This window comes from Lissotriton vulgaris, chromosome 5 (assembly GCF_964263255.1).
Source record: "Lissotriton vulgaris chromosome 5, aLisVul1.2, whole genome shotgun sequence".
Taxonomy (NCBI): Eukaryota; Metazoa; Chordata; class Amphibia; order Caudata; family Salamandridae; genus Lissotriton; species Lissotriton vulgaris.
Window position 1 is genome coordinate 1983167518 of NC_141693.1, and position 23230 is coordinate 1983190747.

Here is a 23230-nt window from a genome sequence, read left to right on the forward strand (position 1 = left end):
CCAGAGCTGAGTGGTCGCTCCCCAGGCTGCATTGCTGTCTGTGCCTGCTCCAAGGTCGCTGGTACCGTATATAGCGCTTTGCCCTGTGTAATTGAAACTGCTTTGAGTGCCTGTGCCTGAAGATCGCCATTGAAGAAACTTGCTTTGTAATTGATTTGTACTCTGATTTGTACTAACTCGAGCCTGTCTGCGCGCTGTGCCTCCCACGGCTGCATTGCTGTCTGTGCCTGCTGCCTACCTGGTCGCCGCTGAGCTTGCCTGCATTTCGATTGTATTCTTGAAGTACAATTCCACTCGGTTTGTGCGTTTTGCAGTGCTCCCCCCCCGCCTCCATTTTGTTGATTGTTGTGCTCGTCTTTGGCCCGCCCCGCCTCCCAGCTGAGACGCCCTCCCACTTAGTTCATCAGCGCTTCCCCTCCTGAAGTCGGCGTGACTCGCTCCTCTTCCCAGAGCTGAGTGGTCGCTCCCCAGGCTGCATTGCTGTCTGTGCCTGCTCCAAGGTCGCTGGTACCGTATATAGCGCTTTGCCCTGTGTAATTGAAACTGCTTTGAGTGCCTGTGCCTGAAGATCGCCATTGAAGAAACTTGCTTTGTAATTGATTTGTACTCTGATTTGTACTAACTCGAGCCTGTCTGCGCGCTGTGCCTCCCACGGCTGCATTGCTGTCTGTGCCTGCTGCCTACCTGGTCGCCGCTGAGCTTGCCTGCATTTCGATTGTATTCTTGAAGTACAATTCCACTCGGTTTGTGCGTTTTGCAGTGCTCCCCCCCCGCCTCCATTTTGTTGATTGTTGTGCTCGTCTTTGGCCCGCCCCGCCTCCCAGCTGAGACGCCCTCGCCCCTCCCCCTCCACTCTCCACATATGACAGTAGTTCCCGCGCGCAGCATTTACGCGCAGCGACCGCGCCCAATCCGCGCCGAAGGTGCGCCAAAGGTAAGCCCGTCTACGCCCGTCCGCGCCTGGACCGCGCCCAGCGCCAGACCCCCTGCCCCTCGCGCTGCCCATCCCCCCCGCATTACCTACGATGCCGCCACCCTCCTAGCCCTTAACCCCGGTCGCGCCCCCAACTGCGTCCAAGCCGCTCCTGGACGCACCCATGGACCATTCTCCTGCCTCTCCTGCAAATTCATCGGCACCGACAACATCTCCGCTACGACCACAACACAGATTCCCGACCCCAACCACCTAGAATGCATCCTTCTCAACACCCGCTCGGTCCACAGGCACGCCATTGACCTTTGGAACCTACTAGACACCATCTCTCCTGACGTCGCCTTCCTAACGGAAACATGGATGAACGCCTCCTCCGCCCCTGACATCGCCATCGCTATCCCTGATGACTATAAGATCACACGCAAGGACCGCACCGACCACACAGGAGGCGGAATCGCCATCGTCCACAAGAAATCAATCCGCATCTCAACCAGCTCTGACGCCAACCTCGCTAACTCCGAACACCTTCACTTCCAGATCCACATCGACCCCAAGACCACACTCAGAGGCACCCTCCTCTACAGACCACCAGGACCACGCGCAAAATTCAGTGAAGACATCACGGACTTCATCACCCCACACGCGCTCCCCTCCAAAGACTACATCCTTCTGGGAGACCTCAACTTCCACCTTGAAAAGACCAACGACCGCAACACCGCCACCCTCTTGGACAACCTAGCCAACCTCGGACTTAAACAACTGGTCACTTCCCCCACCCACATCGCAGGTCACACACTCGACCCCATCCTCACCTCCAGCAACCATGTCTCCTTCAGCCACACTACGGATCTACTCTGGACTGACCACAGCTGCGTTCACTTCACCTACAACAAGCCGAAACCCATCATCCACCTCCAACCAACTCTACAAAGAAACTGGAACAAAATCACCACGGAACAGATCTCCACATCGCTCCTTCAAACCTCCCCAGCCCTCTCTTCTAACGCCAACGAAGCCGCCTCTAACCTCACCCTTTGGCTATCCAACACCGCCGACACCCTAGCACCACTGAAAATACGTCAACACAAACTTGGCAGCAAGAAGACCTCATGGTTCAACGATGACCTCAAGAAGTCCAAGAAACTGTGCCGCTCCCTTGAAAAGGCCTGGAAAAAAGACCCATCCACCAGCAGCAAGGACGCCTTCAAAAACGCCATCCGTACTCACCACCAACTGATCCGAAAAGCCAAGAAAACAGCATTCAAGGATCGACTTGACAACAACGCCCACAACAGCAAGGAACTTTTCAACATCGTCAAGGAATTTTCCAATCCCTCAGCCAACTCCAACGACATCACCCCCTCTCAAACCCTCTGCGATTCCCTAGCCTCTTTTTTCCACAACAAGATTGCGGACATCCACAACAGCTTTGACAACCAACCCGGAAGCCAACCCACCCTACCATCAGATGACCATCTTTCCCCCGTTAACACCCTTAACGCCTGGAACCCAATCTCCACTGAGGACACCATCCGCCTGATGAATTCCATCCACTCTGGATCCCCCACAGACCCATGCCCTCACCACATCTTCAACAAAGCAGACTCCGTCATAGCTCCGCACCTCCGAGACGTCATCAACTGCTCCTTCAACTCCGCTACCTTCCCAGAAGACTGGAAACACGCTGAACTCACCGCCCTTCTGAAAAAACCAACAGCAGACCCCACCGAACTCAAAAACTACCGCCCCATCTCGCTTCTTCCATTCCCGGCCAAAGTCATCGAGAAAGCTGTCAACAACCAGCTCGCCGCCTTCCTCGAAGCCAACAATTCACTCGACCCCTCACAATCTGGCTTCCGAGCCAAACACAGCACTGAGACCGCCCTCATCGCAGCAACAGACGACATTCGAACTCTACTGGACAATGGAGACACAGTCGCCCTCATCCTCCTCGACCTCTCTGCAGCCTTCGACACAGTCTGCCACAGCACCCTTTTACAACGCCTCAAAAACATCGGAATCCAAGGAAAGGCACTGGAATGGATCACCTCGTTCCTCACCGGAAGAACCCAGAGAGTCCGCCTCCCACCATTCAAGTCCGAAGCCTCTGAAATCATCTGCGGCGTACCACAAGGATCCTCACTCAGTCCCACCCTCTTCAACGTATACATGAGCCCCCTCGCGGCCATCGCCCGCCAACACAACCTCAACATCATCTCTTACGCGGATGACACTCAACTGATCCTTTCCCTCACCAATGACCCCAGCACCGCCAAAACTAACCTTCACGAAGGAATGAAAGAAGTCGCCGAATGGATGAAACAAAGCCGTCTGAAACTGAACTCAGACAAAACAGAAGTCCTCATCTTAGGTACATCCCCCTCTGCGTGGGACAACTCCTGGTGGCCGGAAGCCCTCGGAAAAGCACCCACCCCGACAGACCACGCATGGAACCTAGGTGTCATCCTGGACTCCTCACTCTCAATGAACAGACAAGTCAACGCCGTGTCCTCTTCCTGCTTCAACATTCTTCGCATGCTCAGAAAAACATTTCGCTGGATCCCCACCGAGACAAGGAAGACAGTCACCCACGCTCTAGTCACGAGCCGACTGGACTACGGAAACACCCTCTACGCAGGTACCACCGCTAAACTCCAGAAGAAACTCCAACGAATCCAAAACGCCTCAGCCAGGCTCATATTAGACATCCCACGCAACGAACACATCTCTGGTCACCTTAAAGACCTCCACTGGCTACCCGTCAATAAGAGGATTACTTTCCGACTGCTTACCCACGCACACAAATCACTCTACGACATCGGACCAAATTGCCTCAACTCTCGACTGTCCTTCTACACCCCCTCCCGCCAACTTCGCTCCTCCAACCAAGCCTTCGCCACTGTACCTCGCATCAACAAGACCACCATGGGAGGCAGATCCTTTTCTTACCTGGCTGCCAAAACATGGAACTCACTCCCCGCTTACCTTCGCCTCACCCAGAATCACCTAGCGTTCCGAAAGCAGCTTAAAACGTGGATATTTGACAAATAATCCTCCTCCCCTTCCTAAGCGCCTTGAAACCCTCTGGGTATGTAGTGCGCTATATAAATTTTATGACTTGACTTGACTTGACTTGACTTGAGTGACCACCATGATGTTTGTCGTAGAGCGGGTGATGACTTGCTAGTTTGAAATGTCTTTGGTGCTCTTATACCGAAGTGTGATCAAGCTGCTGCGCTGGTTCACACTCTCGCAAAGTCCTTTTGCAACAGGTCTTGCAAAGAGTTATTCTTAATGAATCTCTTCCATGAAACCTTCTCTTCACCTCAGTTCCACTTACTTGTGGGAAAAGTGGAAAATGACATTGCCACATTGCTCATCCTGCTTCACAGACCCAGTTATCAAATTTGGTGAAAGGGCTTCACACTTCTTCATGTGCAAATGTCCATCCAATTTTCTTCAAGCGTAAACATGCGTGAGGGGACTCTGGGGAGGGATTCCAAGCAAACTGTGTTATAGGGCAGGTAGGTGAGACACGCAAACTTCTCATGACGTCGTCATTTGCGGATTGTCGACCTCTCAAATTCCACGGCTTCCTTGAATACATGTGCATTATTAGACAACATAGACATGTGTCTGCTCACATCCAGCCTTGTGATGAATTGGACCTCTCTCTGGGATGACACTTGCATTATGCCTGTTTAGGAAAGGTGTGGTATAGATCCTCTGAGTTCCTACTTCTCTTTGTAGTAGGCCTGTGGCATGCATGCCGACAAAAGGAGGGATTTGTACAGACACAGGAGGTGATAAAGTCACTGTGCTCAATGGACATTCATACCATAGAAGGTGGTACATGAACCCTGGTATCAGGAGAGTGCTGTACAGATGCAGGAAGTGATAGATTCACTGTGATCAGTGGATGGTCATAATATTATAGAGGAGGTAGATTCACACTGACATCAGGAGGGATTTGTACAGACACCGGAGGTGAAAGATTCACTGTGCTCAGTGGACAGTCATACCATAGAAAGTGGTAGATTCACACTGGCATCAGGAGGGGTTTGAACAGACCCAGGAGGTGATCTATGTATTCTGGTCGGTGGTAGTCATACCATAGACAATGGTATATGAAAGCTGGCATCAGGAGAGGATTGAACAGACACAGGATAGATTCACTGTGGTTAGTGGAAAGTCATACCATAGAAGGTGTTATATGAGCACTGGCATCAGGAGGGACTTGTACAGACACCGGAGTTGATAGATTCAGTGTAATCGGTGGACAGTTATACCATAAAAGATGGTATATGAACCCTGGTATCAGGAGAATGCTGTACAGACGCAGGAAGTGATAGATTTACTGTGATCAGTGGATGGTCATAATATTATAGAGGAGGTAGATTCACACTGACATCAGGAGGAGTTCGTACAGACACCGGAGTTGATAGATTCACTGTGATCGATGGACAGTCATACCATAGAAGGTGTTATATGAACCCTCAATCAATCAATCAATCAATCAGGGAATTTATAAAGCGCGCTACACACCCGCGAGGGTCTCAAGGTGCTGGGGGGGGGAGGGGGGTGTGGCTGCAGCTAGTGGACTAAGAGCCAGGTCTTGAGTAGTCTCCTGAAGGTCTGTGGGTCTTCTGTCTGACGTAGGAGGAGCGGGAGGCAGTTCCATGTCTTGGCAGCGCGGTGGGTGAAAGACCTGCCCCCGGAAGTGGCTCCGTGGATGCGTGAGAGTTCGGCGGAGCGGAGTTTCCTGTTGGGTACGTAGAATGATAATCGGTTGTTGAGGTATTCTGGGCTGGTATTGTAGAGTGCTTTGTGTGCGTGGGTCAGGACTTTGAAGGGGATTTTTCTGTCGACGGGGAGCCAGTGCACCCTGGCATCAGGAGGGATTTGTACAGACACCGGAGTTGATAGATTCACTGTGATCGGTGGATGATCATAATATTATAGGGGAGGTAGATTCACACTGACATCAGGAGGGATTTGTACAGACACCAGAGGTGATAGATTCACTGTGATCGGTGGACAGTCATACCATAGAAGGTGGTATATGAACCCTGGTATCAGGAGAGTGCTGTACAGACGCAGGAAGTGATAGATTCACTGTGATCGGTGGATGGTCATAATATTATAGAGGAGGTAGATTAACACTGACATCAAGAGGGGTTCGTACAGGCACCGGAGGTGATAGATTCACTGTGATCGGTGGACATTTATACCGTAGAAGGTGGAATATGAACCCTGGTATCAGGAGGGTGCTGTACAGACGCAGGAAGTGATAGATTCACTGTGATCAGTGGATGGTCATAATATTATAGAGGAGGTAGATTCACACTGACTTCAGGAGGGGTTCGTACAAACACCGGAGGTGATAGATTCACTGTGATCGGTGGACAGTTATCCCATAGAAGGTGGTATATGAACACTGGCATCAAGAGGGGTTTGGACAGACCCAGGAGGTGATAGATTCACTGTGATCGGTGGACATTTATACCGTAGAAGGTGGAATATGAACCCTGGTATCAGGAGGGTGCTGTACAGACGCAGGAAGTGATAGATTCACTGTGATCAGTGGATGGTCATAATATTATAGAGGAGGTAGATTCACACTGACTTCAGGAGGGGTTCGTACAGACACCGGAGGTGAAAGATTCACTGTGCTCAGTGGACAGTCATACCATAGAAAGTGGTAGATTCACACTGGCATCAGGAGGGGTTTGAACAGACCCAGGAGGTGATCTATGTATTCTGGTCGGTGGTAGTCATACCATAGACAATGGTATATGAAAGCTGGCATCAGGAGAGGATTGAACAGACACAGGATAGATTCACTGTGGTTAGTGGAAAGTCATACCATAGAAGGTGTTATATGAGCACTGGCATCAGGAGGGATTTGTACAGACACCGGAGTTGATAGATTCAGTGTAATCGGTGGACAGTTATACCATAAAAGATGGTATATGAACCCTGGTATCAGGAGAATGCTGTACAGACGCAGGAAGTGATAGATTTACTGTGATCAGTGGATGGTCATAATATTATAGAGGAGGTAGATTCACACTGACATCAGGAGGAGTTCGTACAGACACCGGAGTTGATAGATTCACTGTGATCGATGGACAGTCATACCATAGAAGGTGTTATATGAACCCTCAATCAATCAATCAATCAATCAGGGAATTTATAAAGCGCGCTACACACCCGCGAGGGTCTCAAGGTGCTGGGGGGGGGGGGGGGTTTGGCTGCATCTAGTGGACTAAGAGCCAGGTCTTGAGTAGTCTCCTGAAGGTCTGTGGGTCTTCTGTCTGACGTAGGAGGAGCGGGAGGCAGTTCCATGTCTTGGCAGCGCGGTGGGAGAAAGACCTGCCCCCGGAAGTGGCTCCGTGGATGCGTGAGAGTTCGGCGGAGCGGAGTTTCCTGTTGGGTACGTAGAATGATAATCGGTTGTTGAGGTATTCTGGGCTGGTATTGTAGAGTGCTTTGTGTGCGTGGGTCAGGACTTTGAAGGGGATTTTTCTGTCGACGGGGAGCCAGTGCACCCTGGCATCAGGAGGGATTTGTACAGACACCGGAGTTGATAGATTCACTGTGATCGGTGGATGATCATAATATTATAGAGGAGGTAGATTCACACTGACATCAGGAGGGATTTGAACAGACACCAGAGGTGATAGATTCACTGTGATCGGTGGACAGTCATACCATAGAAGGTGGTATATGAACCCTGGTATCAGGAGAGTGCTGTACAGACGCAGGAAGTGATAGATTCACTGTGATCGGTGGATGGTCATAATATTATAGAGGAGGTAGATTAACACTGACATCAAGAGGGGTTCGTACAGGCACCGGAGGTGATAGATTCACTGTGATCGGTGGACATTTATACCGTAGAAGGTGGAATATGAACCCTGGTATCAGGAGGGTGCTGTACAGACGCAGGAAGTGATAGATTCACTGTGATCAGTGGATGGTCATAATATTATAGAGGAGGTAGATTCACACTGACTTCAGGAGGGGTTCGTACAAACACCGGAGGTGATAGATTCACTGTGATCGGTGGACAGTTATCCCATAGAAGGTGGTATATGAACACTGGCATCAAGAGGGGTTTGGACAGACCCAGGAGGTGATAGATTCACTGTGATCGGTGGACATTTATACCGTAGAAGGTGGAATATGAACCCTGGTATCAGGAGGGTGCTGTACAGACGCAGGAAGTGATAGATTCACTGTGATCAGTGGATGGTCATAATATTATAGAGGAGGTAGATTCACACTGACTTCAGGAGGGGTTCGTACAAACACCGGAGGTGATAGATTCACTGTGATCGGTGGACAGTTATCCCATAGAAGGTGGTATATGAACACTGGCATCAAGAGGGGTTTGGACAGACCCAGGAGGTGATAGATTCACTGTGATCGGTGGACATTTATACCGTAGAAGGTGGAATATGAACCCTGGTATCAGGAAGGTGCTGTACAGACGCAGGAAGTGATAGATTCACTGTGATCAGTGGATGGTCATAATATTATAGAGGAGGTAGATTCACACTGACTTCAGGAGGGGTTCGTACAAACACCGGAGGTGATAGATTCACTGTGATCGGTGGACAGTTATCCCATAGAAGGTGGTATATGAACACTGGCATCAAGAGGGGTTTGGACAGACCCAGGAGGGGATAGATTCACTGTGATCGGTGGACATTTATACCATAGAAGGTGGAATATGAACCCTGGTATCAGGAGGGTGCTGAACAGACGTAGGAAGTGATAGATTCACTGTGATCGGTGGATGATCATAATATTACAGAGGTGGTAGATTCACACTGACATCAGGAGGGGTTCGTACAGACACCGGAGGTGATAGACAATGGTATATGAAAGCTGGCATCAGGAGAGGATTGAATAGACGCATGAGGTGACAGATTCACTCTGCTCAGTGGTAGTCATACCATAGATGTGGTATATGTACACTGGCATCAGGAGGGATTTGTACAGACAGAGGAAGCTATAGATTCACTCTGCTCAGTGCACATTCATACTATAGAAGGTGGAATATGAAAACTGGCATCAAGAGGGTTTTGTACAGAAGCAGGAGTTGATAGATTCACTGTGCTCGTAGGACAATCATAACATAGAAGTTGGTATATGAACCCTGGCATCAGGAAGGATTCGTACACACCCAGGAGGCTACAGATTCACTCTGCTTGGTGGTAGTCATACTATAGAAGGTGGTATATGAACACTGGCAGCAGGAGGGATGTTTACAGATGCAGGAGGCTATAGATTCACTGCGCTCACTGGACAGTCATGCCGTAGAAGGAGCCGGAGCTAGCTGCACCTCAGCATCAGTAAGGTTCTGTACAGAAGCAGGTGGCGGGTGAGATACTACACTGAGTGGATATCCATAATGCCATGGCCTTATATGGAAGTGCATCACCATTAGTAGGGTTTAGTGAGCATCACAGTGCAAAGGAGAAAGTAATTTATTCACTATACTCCATGGGATTTCATAATATGGAAGGGAGAAATAGTTCATTCACTATATGAGGTTTGTATTCACAATGATGACCAAGTGACTTTGTAGGGCTGGCTACAGACAGCCTTAGCTCATGTGAACAACCAAAAACAGAACACCTCTCAAAACGCCACCCAGGCTGAGCTTCCCACCTCTGACGCGGCTAGCTAGAGCTGCCGAGCAACACTGTGTTGATCACAAGTGGCACATCAGGGTCACATGGTGACGAATGGAACCAAGGAGTCATAAAGGGGGATTTGTTTTTGCCCAACCTTATATGACAGTGTGTTTATGTTAGCGTGTAACACAGCTGTGCGCCTCTGTTCTGCAAGTGTATCCTTTCTGCGCCTGATGTGAGAATGAGGGGGCTCCATCAAATCACCACTACTGAATTAAATATATCTTACTAGGAGTAAATATAGTGTGTGTGAAGCCCATGCAACTGGACTGACGCTGCCGTGCTGAATAGGTTGATGCACATCTCACTTTACAGTGCTTAAAATTTAACAACATACGTGCCAGGGCCTCTTATCAGGAGGCCACTGAAAGTGCTGTCAATTGCAATAACAACACAACTACTAACCTTCACACTCCTTCAAGAGTGACAATTCAGGCTATTCCAGAGTCCTGAAGCTACAGGAACGGCTTGTCTCCTTTCTGGTGAAGAATTGGCTTGGTAGTTTAGTCTGCCCTGTTCCCATGATGCACTGGGCCAGGGACAGACTGATTTGCATATAGCCAGGTTCTGAGCTGGGATGGGGCAGTGAGATAAATAACGGTGATGGATCAAGCCCTGATCTTTGGACTGGGTAAGAGTAGTCTGCTTAATTCAGACACTCTGTTCATCACCACCCCCTTTTCTAAAACAAGAACGGCTTGGGCAGCATGAGTTAGTCATTTTTAATGTTTATTGAATTAATAAACAGCTGTTGTCACGGCCATCTCTAAATTTGACCAACATCGCCACCATGTGACCAACTGTCATAAGTGCCAATGTTGGCAATTAAGTTTAGGTGCAGAGCAACTGGAAACCACTGGCTCAAGTCAAGCACTGTTCACACACTGTACTGGGAAGTCACTAAATCATCAAACCTGTACTTCTGGTTAACACATTTTATTGTCCAATATTAATGCAAGACAACATGGAACATGAACAGTTTATTGTATGATATTCCATGATGTTGAGATTTTATGTACTTTTATGGATGTTGAATCCGAATAAAGGTCTTTTGACTTGACTTGAACATTTTGCACATACCACTAATCTTTTTTTTTTATTATTTATTGCTTTTCCTCTACTTCCAGCTGATGCCACATAAATTAGCAGTAAACAGAGAGTAGCTCGCGCTTCTTTAATGAGGAGCTGCTGTTTGACCTTCAAGCAGTGGATGTATATATATAGGAAATGTAATGAAGCAGCTAATGCACTTTACTAGCACAGTCTATTACACTCACACCGCATCACTCGAGCATTACTCACCTGCACCAACCGCGTCTCCACGCGTCGGAGAAGGTGAGAGCGCAGGACTGGTAACGCTGGCAACAGCTACAGAGAGCACCCCGCTGTGGGGCTGGCATAAGTACTCCTCCTCTGCCCATTTCTTGTCCTCCACGCTTTACTTGTGCAAGGTACTAAGTTATATTAGGTCACAGGCATCTGTATAGCCTATATGGTCTGAGGATTCCATTGCAGCCTGGAGTATGTCTCATAAAGTCATAAGGATGCCCCTATTTACGTCTGTCCATACTTCAGTAACATCACTGTGCCCTGGTCATCTACCTATGAGAGTGTTATCTTGATGTCTGATGCAATACTTGAATTTTCACTCTGTAGTGCATTTAAATTCAAAATACATATGTTTTGTTTATTGTCTTTGAACAGAACATACTGACCTGTTTGTGAGAGCATTGGGAACAGTCTAATGCAAAGCCTGGTGTGACTGAATACATGGACTCATCCCAGGACACAAACCACAACATGGGTAGGTTGCATTATCTAACTAGTATACATGAGAAAAGTATGTTTTACATACAGGACGTGCATAAGTGCTGTTCACATAAGTGACTTGCATAAAATTTTACAATGTACACATTGAGAATATGACACATGAATAGGGTTATGGGATTTGTGGAAGTTTGCTTTTGATGGCTTTTTATCCACTTTTCGCTAAAAGATTTACTACATAAATGGCACCTTCCCAAACATTACTAAACAGATGGGCTGATTGTTGCACATTCCTGCACTTCCTTTATTTATTTTCTCGGTCCACTTCCACATCAATGCTTTGGTTTGGGAAAGTAAATTTGTATTTCACAGCCCAGACCCACCCTCTAGCTTAACTTAAAAAAAAATAATAAACATTGTATGCAGGAAAAATTCTGGTTAATGCCCCATTGCTGCGTTTCACGTCTTTGGTGTGATTTCTGTTTTCCTACAGGTTGTGTATTGTCATGTAATTATGTCCTGTGGGAGACCTGCATAGCTTACATGATTTTTTTTACTCAGGCTACGTCCTTATACGTTGTTTTTTTGGCAGACAACCTGCGAAATTTAGTTACCAAAATACGCATAACCTTTATGAAAATTGCACGCATTATATAACGAAAAAAATCACAATTTCACTTTTCCGTAGTTCTTGCACCTTGTGTTGGCAGCTACTTGTAAGTCTGATGATCATATGTAACCTGTGCAGAACGCACACATTTGTGTTGTACAATATAGACACTCACAAACACACACACACACACACACACACACACACACCCACACACACACACACACACACACACACACCAATAACACAGGTGGATTTTGCATCTATGTATGTTTCTCACTCATGCTTTTTCGAGTCACAAGTGGGGCTAACACTAGCTTTTTAAACTGGGTCCAAAGTGCAGTGTTCATCTGTGATATTTTATTTATCATTGTAGCGATAGGTAGTTATAAATTGCTGAACTTCAAGCACTATGGGCCACATGTACGACAGATTTTAGCAGTCGCAAAAGGAAAATGGGGCCATTTGCAACTGCTAAAGATCCATTTGCAATGTACCAACCCTATTTTATGAGTTGGTTATCGATTACTGACTTGCAAAATAGGGTTTGTAAGTCAGTATTTGGAAGGGGCGTGTCAAGGGCAGCTCTTCCGAATAGCGAGTTGCGGGGGGATGTAGGAATGTTTTGCGGCCAGAATGTAGTGGCAAAACATTTGCAGTTTACTACCTATTTCAAGTAGGCGGTAAGCCAGTCACAAATGGGAATGGGCCCCCAGTGGACCCCTTCTCCTTTGTGAATGACAGCGAAAACGCTTTTAAGAGCAGGCAGTGATCCCAGAAATATCGAAAACAACAAAGGAGTGCTTAAGTGTAACAAAAAAAACCCATATACCCAAAAACAAATGAAAAGGTAATAACAGTGACAGTTTATTCCTGGACCCCAACCATGGTCAGGTAGTTCTGTGTATTTAGCATGTCTGTTCCTAATAGTCAGGAGGCGTCCACCCTGTGGCCAAGGATGACTATGTCCAACAAGGCAAGGCAAACAGCCTTTTGTTTAGAAGGATGGACGCCTCCTGACTATTAGGAACAGACATGCTAAATACACAGAACTACCTTTTCATTTGTTTTTGGGTATATGGGTTTTTTTAGTTACACTTAAGCACTCCTTTGTTGTTTTCGATATAACCTTAGGGGGCACAGGAGTGTTGACTCGAGCCCTACCTCTCCCGTTGATACATAAAGAGTGATCCCAGAACCACTGCCTACTCTTAAAAAACATGCATTTACAAAGCAAAAGGTCTCACATTTGCGAGATTGAAAGCTATTGGCGTTGTAAATGACAATGTATTTTACCCATGTGTTTTGGTTTGGGGTGGAGTGGAGTGGACGTATAAACAAGCATGTGCAATACAATCTGTTTCGCATTTGTGAAGGTTAGAGCTCTTGGCATTGAAAATTATAATGCTTTTTACTTTTTTTTGTATGCAGTGAAGTGATGATATTTGCAGAGCAGTATTGCCATTCGTATGACTTTGCGGCATTGAAGAACCAGAATATGGGAAATAGGGTATGAGGGAGGGTAGACAAGAGTAATATGCTGGCTGAAAAGAAAAGTAACAAGAAATAGCAAACACTCGTAGGGAATGCAAGATTAAGTAAAGCTTGTGAAAGTAAGCAGGAACAACATAGTTACCTTAACGCTTGTATACTTATTATTCAGAAATCATTGAGTGGTTTTGCCTGAAAAGTTAAGAACATGGCTACAGGGACGGTAAAGACCTGTTTCAATGTCCATTGCTAATATCCTTACAAAATATAAGGAGTGAGATTTAAAAAGAGCACATCCCTCAACACAGAGCCGTAGTACACATTTTATAAACTAAAATAAAGAAAACCGTGGATAAGGATCACATCAAACGTTTTCCACTGTATTACAATATCTTCAGGAATGGTGCACTTCCCCACCCGGGGAACACAATGTTGTTCAAAGAAAGAGGAGAAAATTAAAATAGCAATTCACTGACAAACTCTGTAAAGTGGTGCTAACGTGGAGGGACGGAAACCCACCGGGAAGGATCCCGCCTTAATTAGAGTGAGTGTCTCTGCACAGAAGGAAGTCACTGAGTTACCAGAAGCTGCACATTTGTTGGGCAGCTCTCAAGCTTCTCTGCCATGGGGGAACATAAAAGCCAGGCCGCAGCATGACCGCGCAACTGGCACACTAGGGGCAAGCCTGTCTGCGCCCATCCGGGTCCATATCGCGGCCAGCACCAGCCAAGCTGCCCATTTGTCCCCCGGAAGCCGCATATCTTGGTCTAGAGAGCAACTGCTTAAGATGAATAATAAGGCATGTGTTAATAAACTACATATAGAACCCGAGTTAGCCAATCTTGGAGGTGGTGCAACGCTTCTGTTTTTAAATTGGGGGCGAGCTATGAGAAGCCTATCGATTGTTTATCGACTCCAACGCCTCCCACGAACCAGGTCCGGGCGGGGGAACCCATATCAGGGTGTGTTTAATTAACAGCAGATCCCTCCCTAAACATGCAGAGGATATTTGGCTCTCCCTGGAATCTAACTCATGGGACCTAATGTTTCTCACTGAAACATGACTCTAGGAGTGTTCCAATCCTGTAACATCCATATCGACAACAAAAAATACACTAAATCCCTCCAGCTGGCGGAAACTCATGTTGGGCTTAACTTGACACAAAGAGTCACTGCCCCTACTCATGGTGCTGGCCACATGCTGGACCTCATCTTTTCGAATGAACACTACCTTCTGGTTGAGGTCCTCCTAGCTCTGACTTGGACGGATCATTTACTTATCCCATTCAGCTTACATGCCACACACTGCAGCAATGGCCCTAAGCATATTCCAGAGATAAGGAGATATTGGTGGAAGGTCACTACTGACTCTATAGCTCCATTGTTTTATAATCCCCCCCTCCAGTTGACAGAGAATCCCAATGAAGATATATCCAGCTTCAATAGCTGGGTTACTAAGGTCTTAGATAAGGTGGCACCTCCCAGATCAATAACATCCTCCAGAAAAAAAACATCTGCCCCGTGGTTTTCTATGGAACTTCAGGCAGACAAAAGTCTTTGTAAGAAATTGGAATGCTACTGGAGACACGCATATGATCCCGCGGCCAAGTGTTCCTATAGAAAAGCCCTAAAAAAGTTCCACAGACTCAAGCGTAATGCTATGCAAGAATACTTTTCACACAAGGTCAAGTCGGCCAACAATTCAGCCAAAGCATTATTCAAAATTGCTCAATGCTTCACCAAAGCAGCTGCTCTTGATAGCTCCGGGACTCCATCTTCTACCCTTTGTAATGGCCTCTCAGAATTCTTTCAGGATAAAATTCAGTCTATCTACTCCACTTTACCTTCTAACATGTCTCTGCATGAGCTTAATCCTACTCCGGTTTGTATTGATATTTGTCCGAGTTTCACCCCCTTCCCCTGGATGTGTCCCTTAAGAAACTGCACAGCTGTAAATCGGGCTCCCCGTGCGATTCCCGCCCGCTAAGTTTTTTCAGACTGCTGGCCCCTTGTTTTAATGCCCCCCCACCCCTGAGCTTAATCTGGAACTCTTCTCTGAAGTCAGGTATATATTCAGAGACATGGAACCAAGCATTCTTACTGCCTATCCTCAAGAAGCCGGATGCGGATCCTGCAGAACTTAATAAAGTTCAACCCATCTCTCTGCTGCTGGCACCGGCAAAAAGTCTTGAGCAGGTAGTTCAGAGACAACTCTCTGAATTTTGGAATCTTATAATTGTTTCCATGACTTTCAATCCCGCTTTAGACCTGGATACAGTATTTTGATACTGTGGCCCATCCGATTCTCCTGGAGAGACTTAAGCATTTGGGAGTATGGGATATGGTTCTGTCCTGGTTTTGGTCTTTCCTGGAGAACCGCACACAACAGGTTTTTTTGCACCCCTTTGTTTCCACTCGGAAGCCTCTTGTTTGAGGGGTTCCTCAGGGCTCTGCACTGAGCCCTCTACTCTTCAATGTATACCTTACCACTTTTGTGATCTTGTTTCAGACTCTCGGAGTGAAAGTGATTTCCTACGCCCAATTGATGTTCTCTTTCAAAGAACATTCGGAGGTTGCTTTTGTCAACTTTCAATGGTGCCTGAGCGACATCTCAGATTGGATGACCCAAAACTGCCTAAAGCTGAACTCTGAGAAAACTGAGGTGCTCTTCTTTAACCAACCGGTCCCACCTCCCTCCATGCTGTGGTGGTCTCCAGAACTGAATCCCCCTCCTGTTCCAGTGGAGGTGTTAAGGAATTTGGGGTTCGAACTCGACAATGCTCTCTCCTCTCCCAGATCAGTCAGGTCTCCACCATATGCTTTTGGAAGCTCTGCACCCTGAGGAAATTCCTCCACTTTCTCCTGCTGGATTATAGGTGGACTGTAGTTCATGCCTTGAAAACATCCTGCCTGGACTACTCTAACCCAGATCGGTTGACTGGGGGTGAGTGTTTGATTTGCTCCAACGCTCCGTCCATCATCCCCTTTGGGTATCGCTTTGAACTACTCTAACAGCCTCTACTTCGGTCTCTCAGCATATTTGATCAGCAGATTATATATGGTTCAGAATGTTGCAGCTAGATTGATCTGCAAGGTGCCTTTCCATCATTCCATCTCTCTCCACCTGCAAAATCTCCACTGGCTGCCCGTCAGCAGAAGAATTGAATTTAAGGCACTCACAATGGCATATAGAGCCACCACGGGTCGGGCCTGATATAGCGGAGACTCATACTGCAAAGCTACCAACACGACCAGGTCCTGAGATCCATCCATTTGAATCTGCTCACTACTCCCTGCTTTCGTAAGGCTAGGATAGGAGGTAGAACCTTGGTGGTTTGAACCGCGAAGCTCTGGAATACCCTGCCCTTACATATCCGTAAAACGAAACCAGAATCAGCTTTCAGGAAAGCTTTGAAGACCTGGTTGTTTGACCACACTTAGCCCTTTCTCCTGTGCCGATGTGCTAATCTGCAGCCGTAGCGCCGGGGCACCTCCGTTGGAGGTAGCCGTGTGCTCAATAAATGTTCCAAATTAATAAATGTGTGTGGTTGTGAATAAAACCAATCTGCCCATTTTGCGACCACTCTGTATTGCTTTATTTAGTATTTTTTGTTTTGTATTTTGACCTTTTTTTCTCTCAGTCCCGAGGCTGTTTTTTGGAACAGAATAATGTCAGCAAAAGACATTTGCAGCCAAAGGCTTTCTTTCTTTTTGGATCCATTTCACAGGGGAGATAATCAAGGAAAGGAGAGGGTAAGAGCTGTATGTTAAAGTCATGGTTTTCAGCAAGTGAGCCGAGGATGCCGTCAGAGGTCCTCATTGAAAAAATGTTAATGCTGCAAGCGTCCACTTTGGAACTGGAGAACTGGTGCTCACGTAAAGTGTTCTAATACCTTTCGATCGGGTTTGCACTACAACTGCAAAATAAATATCAAGATAGCAGTGCCTCTGTTAGTGTGTGTAGCTATCGAAGTGCTCCCAACTGAGCACGCCTAATTGCAAAGGGAAATGAAACACTGATTCATATAAATGCACAGAGCAGTAGCGATGATTACAATACAAATGTCCTAGCTGGAAAATGTTAGCGTGGTGAGCTGCCACTTTGGAACTGGAGAATTGATGCTTACGTAAAGCGCTCCAATCCCCTATTATCGAGTGCAGGCTTATAAAAATAACAAAAGGAAAGCGGTGCCTTTGTTAGTGAGAGTAGACACTGAAGCGCTCCCAACTGTGCACACACGTCTAATTGCAAAGTAAAATTTAACACCCTTCATAATAGTGCACCGAGCAGTTGTGCTGATTATGATACAAATGTCCTCACTGGACAATGTTAGAGCAGTGAACTGCCACTTTGGAACTGGAGAACTGGTGCTTACGTAAAGCGCTCCAATACCTTCTGGTCGAGTTTGCGCTACAACTGCAAAAAAAGACAAGCAGTGTTGTGAGGGTGCAGTGCAACAGGCTGTCACTAGGTGTCTCTTGGGATCTCTTTTGGCCACATATGGTACTGCACCTTGAAAAATGGCTGACGAAGGATATGGCGCAGCGGTGAAAGCTGCTGACTGGTGAGCTGGGGATCTGTGTTTTTAGTCTGCTGTCGGCTCAACATCCTGTGATAATGGACTGATTGTTTAATGCGTAAAGTAAACAAAAAACAAAAAAAAATGAGCAAATCAGCAGTGGCCTCGGACGGGCGGTGGGGACCTGCGAGCAGTATTGTGAGGGGGTGAGGAGGAGGCACAGGGAGATTAAGGGACTTGAAGCAACCAAAGCAGTGTTGTGGGAGAGGTGAGTGAAAGGTACTGGGAGATAAAGCGACAGCAAGCAGATGTTGCGACCAAAGTTTCATTGCACCAGTAAATATAACAGTTAACAAGCAAAGGGGCAGGCCAAATAAAAAAAGAGTTCTATCTAAGTATAAAAAACCTGAACAGTAAGAACACAAGTAAGAGGGTCAGTCCTCATAGGAGGATACCAAAATCCAAAAGGAGGGGCTACTAAGTGTATTCACCAATGAAATGCCAGACTTTCTAAAGGACAGCAACAGGAATGAATGAAAAAGATGGGTATTTTTTCAAGCCCATATCCTAGATACAGCATGCCTCGAAGAGACAGTGCCAGCATTGCTTAGGCAAGACCTAATTAAACTGAAACATTTCATTTTTCTTTTTGAAACGCATACCGTTTTCCTTTAAGAAAAATGGGCTGCACCTATCTGATAAATATTGATGAGGTAGAACAATTGTGACCCCATCAGGAATCACTCTATATGTCTGAGACACATTTGTAGATTGCATTTTGCGAGTTCCTAACTGCCATTTGCAAAAAATTGCAATTAGAGACTCGCAAAATTGATCAGTCTTACATATGGCTCAAGGTGAGATAGAGATTAGATAGAGCATGTCTGGGTTTAAAGACAGAAAGGCTTTGAAAGTCTCTAAGACAATGCATATAAAATATATATTATTTGAGGGTCGATACAATGCCATAAGACAAGGCTGCGGGAGAGTCCGGAAACGTTCTGATACTGGGGCAGAAATTTAGGCTGGAGGGAAAAAAGGACCTTTTCTTACACTGTGCAAATGTTAGTGAAAACTCTGTGGTATCCTCGTGTGGGTGCTCGTGTCTGCTGCGTGTCTCTGGAACTCGGAACCTTCTGTGTAGGAGATTCCGAGTGCTCCAGTGCGGCGGTTGGCGTGGGCTCCTGTCCATGTTATCTTTCTGTGCGGAATAAAACTTCATAAATACAGCCTCTTCCGTATACCTCGTTCCTTCCCAGTTGGGATTCTTCACTGGCGACGAGGGTGGGATCTCTCCCTTTCCCTATTCTGGGCATTCCACTACAACTGTTCCTGTGCCTCCGTCAGTCCCCGTTCCTCCCGTTAACAAGTATAATTCTCGGCTAAGAAAGCCTCCTTCTTGGTTCAAAGATTACAAAGTTGGTAAATAACTCTATGTCATCAATATGTAATGTGTAACCTTTATTTGTTGTATTTTATTTATTTGTTCTTGCTGTTGTATTATTCTTTTTCAAGGAAGGAGGATGTGTGGTATCCTCGTGTGGGTGCTCGTGTCTGCTGCGTGTCTCTGGAACTCGGAACCTTCTGTGTAGGAGATTCCGAGTGCTCCAGTGCGGCGGTTGGCGTGGGCTCCTGTCCATGCTATCTTTCTGTGCGGAATAAACCTTCATAAATACAGCCTCTTCCGTGTACCTCGTTCCTTCCCAGTTGGGATTCTTCAAACTCACGTTGAGTACTGTTTCCAGATGCGTGAGTCATTTGAGGCCTAAAGTAGTTTTACGTTTGGGACAGCCTAAAGGATGATTAGACAGAAGCTCTGTTCAGCAAGCATTGTGATCAGAGATGTGAGAGCTGCAAAGAATAGAGACTGAAGTTAAGGAACAACAGCCGGGCCTAATAATGAGCCCCTGCAGATTTATTATAGTAGATTTAAGTAGATGAACAGAACTAGTGGTGTTCCACAGCTTGCCAAGTTCCCTTTCCAGCAGCCTCAGAGCTCCTCCTCTATTGAACTCCAGGTTAACGGAGCTCAAAGGGTGAAAGTAGCATTGCATGTGAGGTAGAATTGATCCATTTTGTTTTGATACATATAGATGATGGCAAATGGAATGGAACATAACACGTCTGCTCTACAAAACTAGTGCAGTTGCCAAGTATAACAGGTTGTCCAAGTGCTGCACATCTTGTGTGCTCACAAGTTAAGATGAGTGGCATTCCCACCACATCCCACCTTGTCCCCAGTTTACTGCCTTCATGAGGTCTCACCATGTGGAACTATTACACACATTACAGAGGGCCTCGCGTTCTAGATTTAAGCTATCCCTCAAGTGAAGCAGGTGTTACAGATGCAAACCTCAGACTTGGCCTCTTTCATCGCCTTACTCACTCTCTCTGTATTTCACTTCTCTACTTTGCTCCCCTAGTTTCTTTTATAAAGCAGCATCGCTCTCTCCTTCATGAAAGCCCCACGCTTCTTCTGATAGAGCGCGCAGGTCACCTGACTAATTTTCTTAGCAAATATGCACACTTGGGCCCATAAGAATATTTTCATTACACATTAATCAGGTAACCTACACTCTACCACCAGCAATTCAGTTCCTTTCTGATTATTTCCGTGCACCTGACTTACCAATCCTTGTCACAGGTACCTAAGATCACAATGGATCAAGGAGCTAGCTGTGGAGTAAGTAGACAATACCATACAATATACAGTTTAATATTGTTTACACTCTTTATAATAACCACAAACTCAGGAAGTTTTGAAAACCTTTATCTAATCATCATCATCGTCATATGCCATGAGCCACAAATTTACACAGATCAAACTGTCTATAACTAGAATTAGAAATAACTAGAATTAGATAACTTAACATGTTCATTAAATGAACAAGAGAAAATGTTTCTAAATATGGCAGAGAAAAGAAGAGAAAGTTTCCAAAGAAGAGCGAATGATAAAAGACAGAAAAATCCTAAGTGGGCTGAGACCATGGGGAGCACCTCAAATGGTGGAGCAAATGCTGCGTTGTTACTGGATTTCGAAAAGAAAGGGAAACATTGTCTCCACAGAGAAAAGACTAGTCATTATAATAACATATTCATTGGTTCCAGTGAATGCGAACACAATTACAAGGTAATTGGAGGTTGGGGTTTCAAAAATGGGTCAGAACCTGTGTTTCCAGGAATGTATTACATATGTGGAAACAAAGCTTATTTCAAATTGCCGGATCACTGGTATGGAAGCTGTTATTTTGGAATTGTCTTCCCAAAGATATACCATGTGAATGAAGTCGCTGGAAGCAATGAAAATACTAATGGATTAGTGCGTAGTAAAAGAGAAAGTGTAGGAGAAATAATGGGTGATATATTTAGTGCATTGATACCTGCAGTGGGAGTGACTCTGAATACACACAGAATCTGCAAATTATCTACAGTAGTAGATCGGTTATCAACTGACACTGCTGCAGGTTTCCTGATGGTCAATATCGAAATGGTTGCGATCAGATCTATGGTTTTACAGAATAGACTTGCTCTTGACACTCTATTGGCAAAAGAGGGCGGAGTCTGTAGAATGCTGAAAGCGCAACATTGTTGCACTTACCTTCCTGACAAAAGTGTTGAAATTAATAAATATGTGAGAAACATAACAAATTTGGAAAAAGAGCTCAAACCATTGGAGGTTGACAGTGCCTGGAAGAGACTAACTGATGGTCTCTCCTCTGTAGGCAATTGGTTTTCTAACCTAGGTAACCCTCAGTAACAATTGAGCTACAGTGATGCTATCGTTTTTTCGTGCAGGATAAGCTTCTACCCATTTTGAAAATAGGCAAACAATGACGAGGACATACTTCATTCCTCGACAAGGGGGTAATTGAATAAAGTCAATTTGCAATCTTATAAAAGGACCTTCTGCTTTCCCAATTTTACCTGGTAAAAGTACTGTTTTCTTTCCAGGATTGAATTGTTGACATATCAAGCACCTCTGGTAGAGTGCCTCTGCTATGTTTCTGAATTTCGAATTGAACCATGCCTGTCTAAAGACACGGACCATTGCATCTCTTCCTAAATGTGTATCTCCATGTATCAATCTAGCCATAGGAGCAAGCAAGCTGTCTGGCAACACAGGCATATCATCAATGTAAACAATGACACCATCCTCATTCCTTCGCTGACAACCACATTTTCTCCACCTTCTCTTTTCTTTTGGTCCTGCTGCATTCTGCAAACCTCTCAGTTCTTCCCATGTTTGTACATCTTCAAACACCATAAGTTGGCAGCTGTTTCCGCTTACCCCCAATTTGATATTGATCGATATTTTATGTTTTGCACAATGTTGGGCCAGTTGGTCAGCATATCGATTACCTGCTGTCACATTGTCATCGCCAGATTTGTGAGCAGCACACTTGACCACTGCCAATTCTTTTGGTAACTGGATTGCCTCCAGTAGTTCTTGCACAAAATTTCCATTTCTGATAGGAGTACCTGAAGAAGTCAGGAACTCTCTTTGCAGCCACAATTGGCCAAAGTCATGCACAACCCCATAACCATACTGGCTATCAGTGTAAATGCTTATTCTCTTGCTTTTTCCAAATTTACAGGCTTTTGCCAATGCAACCAATTCGGCTACTTGTGCAGACTTAACTCCATACAAATAGGATGCTTCTACTGGACCTCCTAATGTACACACGGCATAGGCAGCACTTAGGCCTCCATCCGCATGTCTCAGACATGACCCATCTACAAACAGCTCGAAATCTTCAACAGTCAGGGGCATTTCCTTGATGTCTGTGCGTGGTTTCGTACTAAACTCAGTCAGGTCAAGGCAATCATGCTCGACCTCTCCCTTTACTTCTGCCATGAGTGAATTTGGTAATAGGGTAGCTGGATTCAAAATATTACATCGGGAAATGGTTACATTTGCTGCACCTACTAGAATTCTCTCATACTTAGTCAGCCGACTAGGTTTGAGATACTGCGTTATAGTTCTGGTCAGTAAGATTACAACTGCATGTGGAACATACACAGTTACAGGATGTCCCATAATGATGGATTCACTCTGTTCAAGACTCATGCAAGTTGCAACTACGGCTTTCAGGCATCCAGGTAATCCAGCAGACACTGGATCCAAAGTAGCGGAAAAATATGCCACTGGACGTCTAGTCAAACCATGCATTTGAGTTAGGACTGAAAGTGCACAATTGTC

The 23230-nt window shown here is 45.9% G+C and overlaps 1 protein-coding gene across 1 annotated transcript in view; it reads left to right on the forward strand.

The window, feature by feature from the left end:
- Nucleotides 1-23230, forward strand: part of RALGPS1 (Ral GEF with PH domain and SH3 binding motif 1) — a 1949641-nt gene that overhangs the window by 225803 nt on the left and 1700608 nt on the right. The window contains exon 2 of the mRNA XM_086924714.1: nucleotides 11347-11446. The gene's annotated coding sequence lies outside the window, so the exon portion shown is untranslated. The remainder of the gene's footprint in view (nucleotides 1-11346; nucleotides 11447-23230) is intronic.